Source organism: Hyperolius riggenbachi, chromosome 4 (assembly GCF_040937935.1).
Source record: "Hyperolius riggenbachi isolate aHypRig1 chromosome 4, aHypRig1.pri, whole genome shotgun sequence".
Classification (NCBI taxonomy): Eukaryota; Metazoa; Chordata; class Amphibia; order Anura; family Hyperoliidae; genus Hyperolius; species Hyperolius riggenbachi.
Window position 1 is genome coordinate 66,989,540 of NC_090649.1, and position 13,022 is coordinate 67,002,561.

At 43.4% G+C, this 13,022-nt stretch overlaps 1 long non-coding RNA gene across 5 annotated transcripts in view; it reads left to right on the forward strand.

Annotated features, from left to right (window-relative positions):
• Nucleotides 1-13,022, forward strand: part of LOC137571269 (uncharacterized) — a 72,408-nt gene that overhangs the window by 52,563 nt on the left and 6,823 nt on the right. For 2 of the 5 annotated variants that reach the window (XR_011031318.1, XR_011031320.1), the window contains exon 3: nt 11,961-12,044. The exons of the other annotated variants lie outside the window; for them this stretch is intronic. This is a non-coding gene — a long non-coding RNA (uncharacterized lncRNA). The remainder of the gene's footprint in view (nt 1-11,960; nt 12,045-13,022) is intronic. 5 annotated transcript variants of the gene reach the window in all.

Genomic DNA, 13,022 nt, shown 5'->3' on the forward strand with positions numbered 1-13,022 from the left:
CCTGGCTCCCAATCACGTGTCATATAATGTGATCAGATGCAATCGGGACCCAGTCAGAAGTTCAGAGCCGCCAGTGGAGGAAGAGAAGAAGCCGTCCAGAACAGGTGATGATAACAGCTTCCTGCCGCCCGCTGCACTAGGCAGCCAAACGAGATTTACCAACAGAGGTTTAGAATGCCCGAGCAGCTTTCAACCAAAACATTTTGTTAAGCTGCTAATGGGTTAAGGTGACCACAAATGGTGCAACTAAACAAATTAAAATCCATATACAGCAAAGAAAACTGGCAGTGGAAGGCACCCAGGGGCATAACAACCCAGGGACCTCACCTGGCGAAACTGTCATGAAGTCCCCTGGAATCCAAACTCCTCCCTGTGGTAATCACCCTCCCCCCCCCCCGCACACACTTTGCCCCCCTTACCACTGCAAGCCCAGCAGAGACAATCCTTTATTTGCCAACTAAAGAAGTTCGGTAAGGCTCTGGAACTTCTAAGGTTCTTCTATTCCTCCACTTTTGAATCCGTCCTCTCTTTGTCCTTCCTGTTCTGGTACGCCAGCTCCTCCACTAGCAACAGATACAAACTTTAGAGGTTCATCAGCAGTGGCGTAGCAATAGGCGTTTCAGAGGTAGCGACCGCATCGGGGCACTTGGGTCAGAGGGGCCCCAAGGGACCCTCCCTCAAGCACAATATAAGCTCTATTGGCCATGTTCCTATAATAATCATTTCTGTAGATGCTTTAACCTTCCTGGTGGTAAGCCCGAGCTGAGCTCGGGCTATGCCGCGCAGGAGGATTGGGACTTCCTGAGGGGTGGATCATGACTCCCTTTGACGTCACCACGTCGGTGACGTCATCCCGCCCGTCGCCATTGCGACGGGGGAAGCCCTAATGGAAATCCCGTTCAGAATAGGATTTCCGGACGGGCTTGATCGCCGGAGGCGATAGAAGAGGGTAGGGGGATGCCGCTGCACAGCGGCTGTCATGTAGCTAGCGCTAGGCTAGCTACATGATTTTTTTTTTTTAAATTAAAAAATAGTGCTGCGCTGCCCCCTGGCAGTTTTAATTGGCCGCCAGGAGGGTTAAATAGAAGTAATCATTAACAAACAGTTTCCCATCCCCTTCTTACACCTCTGGCACTGTGGAAATCCTTGGCACGTTTTGGTGTGTCGTATTAATTGTTATGTATAGAGTTCTTGGGGAGGGGCCCATAAAAAACTTGCACCAGGGCCTATTGCTCCTTAGCTACGCCTCTGGTCATCTGATCAGCCTAAAGGGTCATTGGGAAAACCCTTCCCCCACTAAAGCTCCCCCAGAAAGATAATCTGCACCCCAGAGAAATTATTATTATTATTGATTTATAAAGCGCCAACATATTCCGTGGCGCTGTACAAAGTAAGAGGAATGAGGATTGCCAATGACCCCTCTCTCCCAGGCTACCGTTTCTGTAGTCGGCGGCTTCCATCAGGACCTTAAGGCATAGGAATTTTTTTTCCTTCCGCTATCAAACACTTGCACTCTCTTCAAGTCCTCCCCCTTCCAGAGTTCATCCCCTCTCCTTTCCCCCCTTAGGCTGCATCTGCTGTATCCATGGCTGTTGTTATTGATAATATTGTTAATTAAAAAATATATAGTCTATGTTGCACCTTGCTGTTTACTGTGTTCTTGTTGCGCTGGCTGTGATGCAGGCCATGAAGTGCACACTGAATATACGATAATCGAGGTCAGATTGTCAGATGGGGTCATACACGTGAAGTCAGAGAGAGATACACAGAGACTGAGGCAGTGCAAGGTCAATAACAGGTTAGGATCATACACTGGTAAATCAGATGGCTAAAGTACAGTAGGCTAAGACAGGTGCGAAAAAGTTATACAGGCCGAAGTCATACACATAGGTCAGATGGCTGAGGTACAGTTAGGGATTAGGCAGAGACAGGGTCGTTAGGCTAGCCGAGGTCAATATCGAGTATAAGATGACAGTAGTACAGAGGGATGAGACTTTAATCAAAGTGGAGGGCTTGCCGGGTCATACACAGAGAACAATCCCAATACTAACTAAGGATAGATATAAATCGCAAACACTGCATATATATCTATCTCAGCAGAACTTTAACTAGACTGAGTAGCAAAGCAAGGTCCAGCGCTCAGTGACCTGATAGCTATAACGGACACTGGTCAACTGACAAGTCAAGTCTTATTTTTTACTTACCTGGGGCTTCCCCAAGCCCCCTGCAGCCGTGCTGTGCCCTCGCAGCTCCTCGAGTGTCCTCCGGTCCCCACCGTGGGTTAGTTTCGTTTTTCGGCCGGATAAGAGTCGGCCCCCGGCAACGCGTCCTCTTCTTCGCCTTCCCCACCGTCAAGCACGTCCTGGGCAGGCGCAAACATACTCTGCCTGCGCAGGACGCGCTTGACTGCGGGGAAGGCGAAGAAGAGGACTCTCAGTCGGCCCAAAAACGAAACGAAACCACGGTGGGGACCAGAGGACACTTGAGGAGGTGCGAGGACGCAGCACGGCTGCAGGGGGCTTGGGGGAGCCCCACGTAAGTAATACTTTTTTTCCCCCTGGGTTAAGGTTCACTTTAAAGTGAACCTGAACCAAGAAAAATTATTTCAAATAAACACATGATGTACTTGCAAATAAATATTACGTACTTACGCTCGCTTCTAGGAAGAAAAAAAATTGACTTTTGAATCAAACTACATCTACATACATTTTTTAAATACATTCACAAACAATTACATTTAAAATTAATTGTTTACCTCCCACACTCCCCAAAAATACCCAAATAAAATGTTTAATAAAAAATTACAATTAAAAAAAATAAAAAATAGTTACCTAAGGGCCTGAACTTTTTTAATATGCATGTCAAGAGGGTATATTACTATTATTTTTTAAATTTTAAGCTTGTAAATAGTGATGGACGTAAAACTGAAAAAATGTACCTTTATTTCCAAATAAAATATTGGCGCCATACATTGGGATAGGGACATAATTTAAATGGTGTAATAACTGGGACAAATGGGCAAATAAAATACGTGAGTTTTAATTATGGTAGCATGTATTATTTTAACGCTGTACTGGCCCCCAAAATAGGATTTTTTTCCATTTTTTTCTCAACCTATTTTGGTTCCTGGACATAGAAACTACGTCCAGGAACCATGTGCGCTCCTGCGGCCGATCGCGTGCGTGCATGCGTGCTCCCGGCCGCGGATCGTTAGCCCAGAAATCAGTGAATCGGGCCATGGTGCCCGATCGCTGATTCCTCTCCCCCGCAGAAAAAGTGACAGCTTCTCTTGGAAGCTTAGCTTTTTCTGGCTGCTGCGTCCTTCATGCGTCTCTCTAAGCGTATGTTACGCTTAGTTTGACATCATGTAAACAAACTCATGGCCGCCATCTTGTGGCCAAAAAGTAAAACTACAACTAAAAGTAAAAAAAATAAAACTCAACACACATTTACATTATAAACCTATTGTTTACATCCCACCCTCCCAAAACTACCCAAATAAAATGTTTAATATAAAAAAACAAAACATTACAATAAAAAAAACAAAAAACATGTAAATATTTACCTAAGGGTCTAAACTTTTTAAATATCAATGTAAAGATGAAATATTTCTATTTTTTTTTTATTTTAAACTTTTAAATAGTGATAGATGCAAAACGGAAAAAATGCACCTTTATTTTCAAATAAAATATTGTCGCCATACATTGTGATAGGGGCATAATTTTAACGGTGTAATAACCGGGACATATGGGCAAATACAATACGTGAGTTTTAATTATGGAGGCATGTATTATTTTAAAACTATAATGGCTGAAAACTAAGAAATAATGAATTTTTTCAGTTTTTTTCTTATTCTTCCTATTAAAATGCATTTACAGTAAAGTGGCTCTTAGCAAAATGTAACCCCCAAAGAAAGCCTAATTGGTGGCAGAAAAAACAAGATATAGATCAGTTCATTGTGATAAGTAGTGATAAAGTTATAGGCTAATGAATGGGAGGTGAACATTGCTCAAGTGAAAACGACAGAACGTGATATTCCCATTAAAGTGGGAATGGGAGGCGAAAATTGCTCGAATGCATTAGGTGAAAAACGACTAAAGACTGAACTGGTTAAAGGGATAGTTAGAGGACCTCTGTCGTGAAAATCTTAAAATATAAAATACATGTTAACATATACAAAGAAAAAGTATGTTTCTTTCAGAGTTAAATGAGCCATAAATTACTTTGTATGTTGCTGTCACTTACAGTGAGTAGTATAAATATAACATTATGGACAGATTTTGGACTAGCCCATCTTCTCATAGGGGGTTCTCAGGTTTTTTTTTTAAAGCACTTAGTGAATAAAGGCCATGCTGAGAATCCCCCGTGAGAAGATGGACTAGCCCAAAACCTGTCGGTAATGTCAGATTTCTACTGCCTACTGTAAGTGACAGCAACATAGGAGAAAAGTCATTTGTGGCTCATTTTACTCTGGAAGAAATGTACTGTACTTCTTATTTGTATGAGTTTTCAATTTCAAGATTTTTGCTACAGTATAACGTAACCCGGGTTAGTTAAAAAAAAAGTCAGATACTCACCAAAGGAGTGGGAAGGCTCGGTCCTAATGAGCCATCCCTCTCCTCTCCCGGTGGCCCCGGTGCTGCGCTGGCTCCCCTGTTCTCGTCCCACACCGAGGGGACTTCGGGAAGTCTTCGGGAGCCGAATCCTCCCGAAAACAGGCGGCGCACACGTGAACTCGTCATAGAGGATGCGCGGCCTGCGCAGTGTAGAGTGGCCCGTCTTCGGGAGCACTCGGGCTCCCGAAGCATCTCCGAAGCCTCTTTTCGGCCGGGAGACAGCGGTATTTGACCGAAACGGTCGAATACCACTTCGGGGGCGCCAGGACAGCAGCAGGCACCGGGAGAGGAGAGGCAGTGCTCTATAGGACCCAAAGCCTCCCTCTCCTTAGGTGAGTATCTGACTTTTATTTTTTTTACAACCCGGTTCCCATTAGCTTTAAGCCTTGGATTAAAAAAAAAATCAGTTTTAATCACCTGGGGCTTCTACCAGCTCTCCCTGCAGCCATCCCGTGCCTTCGCAGTCACTCATGCATCCTCCGGTCCCCTGCCACCAGCTAGTTTCCTTCTTTGCGTCCCCGTCTGCAAAAGCATCCTGCACAGGACGCTATTGCGGACAGGAACGCAAAGAATGTTGCGCATGGCCAGGCCAGTCGGCGAAACAAAACTAGCTGGTGGCGAGGGACCGGAGGATCCATGAGTGACTGCGAAGGCACAGGACGGCTGCAGGGAGCTGGTAAAAAGCCCCAGGTGAGTAAGACTGATTTTTTGATATCTGGTGGGCTTGTGCATTGCAGTTCATCAGATATCTAGCCGCAAGTGTTAGTTTTAAAAGTTTTTAAAAGTACATTTTTTTTCCTCTAGTGTGCTTGCAACAGGCAGGTAATTAGCTAGGGGGAGGGATTAGCTGTAACAGGAGGTATTTGGTCAGCTTCAGGACTCAGTACTGAGCTTACTCAGTCTGTGGCTTGCTCACTAAGTGGCTTCGACACAAGTGGCATAGGCGTTAAAAACAGGCGTTAGAACACAGGCACAAAGAGAGAGGTGAGAGGAAGCAGGTAAAAAAAAATAAATAAAAAATAAATAAAAATTAAACAATATTGCGGTTCTTTGCATTGGTTAGGATGTGCTAACACGTTGTGGTGTAGTCTTTAAGTTTTGAGGACTCCGCCCCAGCTTCACTCACTCCCCCTCCTCCACCCCAACTTTACTCACTCCCCCTCCTCCACTCCCCCTCCTCCACCCCAACCTTACTCACTCCCCCTCCTCCACTCCAACTTCACTCACTCCCCCTCCACCCCTCCCCCTCTTCCACCCCAGCTGCACTCACTCCCGAACTTCACTCCCTCTCCCGTTTCAACTTTTACCGCCACAGTTTACTTTAAATAAAATTTCCCCACACAATAGTCATCATGTTGAACTATGCTGTACAGTGTACATCCTGTGACATGTATGCATGCCTTGATCAGCGGATTGAGGGTGTTTACTGTTGCCCTGGGTGTGTGCGTGTTGCTCAGTTAGAGGCGGAAGTCGCAGAGCTAAATAAGCATCTCGCAACACTGAGACGCATACACAACATGGAGATGAGCTTGGATCTCACGATCCAGACACTGGATGGAATCGGTGAAGATGAGGTGGGTGGAGTAAAGCCGGAGCAAGAAGCAGAGGTAGCCGCTAGTTGGGTCACAGTTAGAAGGGGTAGGGGAAAAAGTGACAGGGAGGCTAGTCCCGAGTTGTCCCTCACTAATAAGTATGCTTGTTTGCGTAATATTGGGGAGGATGATTCTGGAGTAGCAATGCTGCAGCAGGATGTGCTCCTTAGCAACCAAGGGGCAGACTGCTGTAACGAGAAAGGGAATAGGAGTGCAGCTAAGGCTAGACAGGTACTGGTGGTAGGGGATTCAATTATTAGGCGCACAGATAGGGTAATCTGTCGAAGAAACCGTGAATGCCGTACAGTCTGTTGCCTCCCGGGTGCTCGGGTTCGGCATGTAGCGGAAAGAATTGACAGATTATTGGGTGGGGCTGGGGAAGACCCGGCTGTCATGGTACACATTGGCACCAATGACAAAGTTAGTGGGAGATGGAAGGTCCTCAAAAATGATTTTCAGGTACTTGGAGATAAACTTAAAGCAAGGACCTCCAAGGTGGTGTTCTCTGAAATACTGCCAGTGCCACGCACTACATCTGAGAGACAGAGGGAGCTTAGGGAGTTAAATAAGTGGCTGAGAAATTGGTGTAGGAAGGAAGGGTTTGGGTTCCTGGAGAACTGGGCAGACTTTGCAGTCGGCTACAGGTTCTACAGCAGGGATGGGCTGCACCTTAATGGGGAGGGTGCAGCTGCATTGGGGGAGAAGATGGCTAAACGGTTGGAGGAGATTTTAAACTAGAATCTGGGGGGAGGCGGGAGGATAAAGTCTCAATATGTAGACAAGATAAGGTAAAAAGACAGTGGGAGCCTAACATTATGGGGGGTGGAGAGGGGGGTGGAGACAGTGTAAAGATTAAGGAGGTTGGTAAAACTTCAAGTAGCCCATTTCGTGTAAACAAAATTGGTAAATGTGTTGATAAAAATATAAAGTGCATGGTAACCAATGCTCGGAGCCTTGCAAATAAAATAGACAAACTAGAGTTCATTCTGAATGACAAAGGCTATGACATTGTGGGAATAACCGAGACATGGATGGATGAAAGCCATGACTGGATAGCTCATTTAAAAGGATACAATGTGTTTAGGAGGGATAGAACAGGGAAAAAAGGTGGTGGGGTTTGTCTCTTTGTTAAGAATTCTTTTACAGCTGTCCTCAACAATGAGATGGAGGAAGATTGCGAAGATGTGGAGTCCGTTTGGGTAAATATTCATGGTGGAAATAAAAGTTGCCAATTGCTTATTGGGGTATGCTACAGACCACCTCTTATTAATGAAGCTGCAGAACTGCGATTACTACAGCAGATTGAAAAAGCTGCAAGTAAAAACGAGGTGATAATTATGGGCGACTTCAACTTTCCAGACATTGACTGGGGTATTGAGGCTACCCATTCTGGTAAAAGCAGCAGATTTCTGGCAGCACTACAGGACAATTACTTGACTCAAACGGTAACGGAACCAACTAGTGGGAATGCGTTACTGGATCTGATCATTTCTAATAGACCAGATAATGTATCAAATGTGCAGGTTCAAGAACATTTGGGAAATAGTGATCACAACATGATAACGTTTGATCTGGTGACTGATAGGCCACGGGGCAGCGGGACCACTAAAACTATGAATTTTAGAAAAGCAAAGTTCAATCAAATTAGGCAGGCACTAAGTTTGGTGAACTGGGATAATGTACTACAAGGGGACGACACTGAAGGGAAATGGCAAGCTTTTAAACGTATTCTCAATCAATATTGTAGTATGTATATCCCATATGGAAACAAAATGTCTAGGAATAAAAAAAGGCCTCTATGGATGAATAGAAAGGTTAGGGATAAAATGAAGAGGAAAAAGAATGCCTATAAGGTCCTAAAACAGGAGGGGACTGAGGCTGCACTAAGCAATTATAAGGAGTGCAATAAAAATTGTAAAAAAGAAATTAGGCTGGCAAAGATCGAAGCTGAAAATCAAATCGCTAGGGATATCAAATCTAACCCAAAAAAGTTTTACAAGTACATCAACTCTAAAAAAAGAAAGGTTGACTGTATAGGACTTCTAAAGGATGAGGGTGGGAACTCAATGGTGGACGACCAAGGTAAGGCAGAGTTATTAAATGCTTTCTTTGCTTCTGTCTTCACAAAGGAAACAGCACTGTTGCAAATTACAGAGGCAGAAGAGTCTCAATCTTCTAACTGTAATATTAAATACTTAACGCAGGAAGAAGTAAAGGCAAGACTAAATAAATTAAAAATAGACAAGGCACCTGGCCCGGATGGCATGCATCCTCGGGTCCTAAGAGAATTAAGTTCAGTTATAGCTAAGCCCCTTTATCTTATCTTTTGTGACTCTCTTGCAACTAGCAGAGTCCCAGTGGATTGGCGTACAGCCCACGTTTTCCCATTATTTAAGAAGGGCAAAAAATCTGATCCAGGAAATTATAGACCTGTAAGCTTAACATCAGTTGTATGCAAACTATTTGAGGGGTTACTAAGAGATACTATACATGACTTCATAGTAGAAAATAATCTTATTTCTCAGCATCAACATGGGTTTACTAAAGACAGGTCCTGTTTGACTAACATGCTCAGCTTTTATGAGGTAGTGAATGCTAATATGGATATTGGGAATGCTGTAGATGTGATATACTTGGACTTTGCAAAGGCCTTCGACACTGTTCCCCACAGAAGTCTGGTGCAAAAGTTGAGGATGCAAGGACTGGGGAAGAGTCTGTGTTCATGGATAGGGAACTGGCTAATGGACAGAAAGCAAAGAGTTGTGGTCAATGGATCATACTCAAAATGGGAGACTGTTAGCAGTGGGGTCCCACAGGGGTCTGTACTGGGTCCAGTGCTCTTCAATTTATTTATTAATGACCTAGTAGATGCAGTAGTGAGCAATGTTGCTATTTTTGCAGATGATACAAAATTGTGCAGAATCATCAACTCTCAGGAAGATAGTGTCATATTGCAACAGGATCTGGATAGGATGGCTATATGGGCACATACATGGCAGATGAAATTCAATGTTGACAAATGTAAAGTCATGCATTTTGGTCGTACCAATGGTCTAGCACCATACAAAATAAATGGGATACAGTTGGGAACATCAAACTTGGAGAAGGACTTAGGAGTACTCATCGACAACAAGTTAAATAATCGTACTCAATGCCAAGCCGCTGCAGCTAAAGCGAACAAAATTTTGGGATGCATTAAAAGGGAAATAAAAACTCGAGATGCTAGCATAATATTGCCCCTGTTTAACTCTCTAGTAAGGCCACATCTGGAATATGGAATTCAGTTCTGGGCACCACATTACAAAAAAGATATTGCAGTTTTAGAGCAGGTGCAGAGACGAGCTACAAAATTGATACGTGGGATGGAAGGTCTCGCTTACCAAGAAAGGTTAGATAAACTGGGTTTATTTAGTCTAGAGAAAAGACGCCTTAGAGGAGATCTAATTAACATGTATAAATACATTAGAGGGCAATATAATAGCTTGGCGGATGAGCTTTTTGTCCCTAGGCCTTCTCAAAGGACTAGAGGACATGAGCTGCGCATGGAGGAAAAACGTTTTAGCCATTTATTTAGGAAAGGGTTCTTTACAGTAAGAGTGGTTAAGATGTGGAATGCATTGCCACAGGAAGTCGTTATGGCAAACTCTATACCTGCATTTAAAGGGGGCTTAGATGCTTTCCTTGCGTTGAAAGACATCCATAGCTACAATTACTAGGTAATGCCTAATGATGTTGATCCAGGGATTTTATCTGATTGCCATCTGGAGTCAGGAAGGAATTTTTCCCATTTGGGGCTAATTGGACCATGCCTGGTGGGGTTTTTTTCGCCTTCCTCTGGATCAACAGGGGTATGTGGGGGACGGGCTGGAGTTGTACTTTGTACTGGTTGAACTCGATGGACGTATGTCTTTTTTCAGCCAAAATAACTATGTAACTATGTAACTATGTAAGGCTTAAGTATCCCTTTAAGGTAAAAATGGGTATCCTGAAAAAATGATTACATTCTACTATACAGTATGTCATTATGGTGCCACTTATTCACCTGTTGTTTGGCACAAGCCGTAAATGTAACAAATAAGTATCTACTGGAGCTATTAAATTCCATTTCCAGAATCTGTGGTTGTATAAATCTGAAAAGCATGCTTTTTTTTATTATTAAACTGTCATTGCAAAGGATACAAAAACAGCATGAGAACATATCCATATTAAGCATGGTAATTAAGTCCCCCCATTCTTCGAAGCTTAAATACAATTTGGCTAATAATGAATTGATATGCTTTTATTTAAAGAACAAAGAGTAAAACATAATAGACCCTTAGACTCTTGTACATAATTGCCACATAACGGAATCTGGATATTAATGATGTTAATTGAATTCAACGGTATCAACTTTCATATTGTATGACGGCTCAAGAACCTGTTAAGAATGATAACTCCTCGACAAAGCATGAGTCATGGACAAACGTCAAGCGGCAAGATGAGTGCGAAATGGGTTGTATGTTTTCATATCTGATTTAAGTGTAAAAATGAAGAAAAACTGTTAGTATGAGATTTATTTCATGCAACTGAGTGTGATAGCATTAAAGTGTACCTGAGACGACTACACTAAAAGATTTTATAATTACCTGGGGCTTCCTCCAGCCCCATGACCACCAATATGTCCCTCGCCGTCCTCCCGACTGCCGCCATTCGCCTGGTATTGGTCCCGGTAATCTGGCTCAGTCACTCCAGTCGGCTCTTCTGCACATGCACGGCCCCCTCGAGCCTGGCTGAACCAGTTACTGGGACAGATGCCATGCAGACGGAGGCACTCCAGAGGACGGCTAGGGACACATCGGTGCTCGTGGGGCTGGAGAAAGGTGTACGTATATCTGAGCCATCTGTGAGTTGGATGCAGGGCAAGCCAAATGATGGCTCTCCTTGCTGCCGCTAACCCCCCCAGGCTGCATTAAATACTATTCCCAAGGGAGACATAATTCGGGGTTTGGCAATCGCCAAATCCCCAAATTACTCTTGCGCAGGGCGCGTATCATAGCATTGCTGTTATGAGGGTGCACAGCTTTGGTGCTCGGCGGCGGCGCTGAGTGTTGTGCGCAGAAATTACCTGCAATCGGGAAGAAGTCCCGGGTAAGTATAAAATCTTTTAATTTGTCCATCTCAGGTTTCCTTTATAGTAGAACCAAGGTGAGCATGATATGGAGGCTGTCATATTTATTTATTTTTCAACAATACCGGTTGCCTGGCAGTCCTGTTAATCTTCTGGCATCAATAGTGTCTGGGTCACAACCCTGAAGCAAGCATGTGGCTAATTCAATCAGACTTCAGTCAGAGCATAATCTGCATGCTTGTTCAGGGTCTATGGCTAAAAGTAGTAAAGACACAGAATCAGGGGGACAGCCAGTTAGAATGCATTGTTTAAAAGGATATAAATATGGCAGCCACCATATCACTCTCACCTTAGGTTCCCTTTAACTGCTTGAGGACCACAAGGCTTACACCCCCCTAGTGACCAGGCCATTTTTTACAATTCAGCACACTGCAGCTTTAACAGTGTGCTGCAGGGCCGTACAGCACACAAATGAATCTGCCCTCCTTTTGTTGCCAAGCTTTCTGTTAGTGGCATCTGATTTCTGCTGCCACATTTAGTTTTTAAAATTAATTTTATTGCTATTTTTTTTAATAAAGTCTTTTCTTTTATATATTTATCCCTTTTTTTTAATTCTCAGTACTCGCATCTCCCTTTAATTCTCAGTACTCGCATCTCCCGGGCTACATCTTTTGGCATGCATCGCAGCGAGCGCACACTCCCAATACTGCCAGGAGATAAAAAACTACGGTCAGTGTGAATCAAATATGGACTAGAGGAGCAGCACCCCATAGATAAGTAATGGTGCTTCCCCCAACCCCATCCCCCCTCAACTGCAATGTCAGTTTAGACTCTCCCGGCCGTGTGAGGTTAATGTATTTATCTTTTTTAAAATCGGTGCTTGGTTCCTTGTGAGACATTAATGATGGGTTAAACTCTATGGGTAAAAAAAAATAAATTAAGAAATGTTATTGTTGATGATAAAAAAGGGGGAACTCCTGCGCCCAGGCTGTATGTAGCTTGAAATTAATCGGTTTAATTAAAAATCAATCTGTTAAAATATATAATACATAATACATGCACATAAAAATTGCTCAAATACCATACATATTGATATCCCAATCAATCAGGGCTGTGTAGAAAAAAGCCCGTCTGAACAACCAAATGGCCGTGTACACGTGACCTAAAAGATAATTTGATCAATTGTAAGTGTTCTCGAGCCTTTTGTGAATATATATCAAAAATTAAAAAAATTTCTCCAATATAAAAGTTCCAAAGATGTTTCTTTCATTGAAATATAAGCAACTCATATAATACGTAAATGGCTTCTGGCTATATCATATAGCCGAGTTCATATAGCGTCCATGCGTACTTATAGCAAATCCTATTGGTCAGCAATGTTGTTAAATATGTTAAACAGCAGTAGTACTGGCTTTAAGTAGTGATGTTCCGTATACTCACGCTACCGTAGCGCATATATAACGTCTTGTTGCGCGTTGTTAATCCTTCCAGATGGGTGGATGAAAGTGCGACAGGGGGAGGATAAAAATTAAGTTCCGGTGGATTACTCAATCCCGTATAGCTGCGGCCGCTAGCTTGAGACAGGAGCGTCCTTAGATTGTAGTAAGCGTCTCTGTGAGGAATCAACCTCGAACACCGGAAGCACTGTTTACGTGACGTCACACACAGGTTCCTCCAATCACGCCAACGCGTTTCAAAAGGATACGC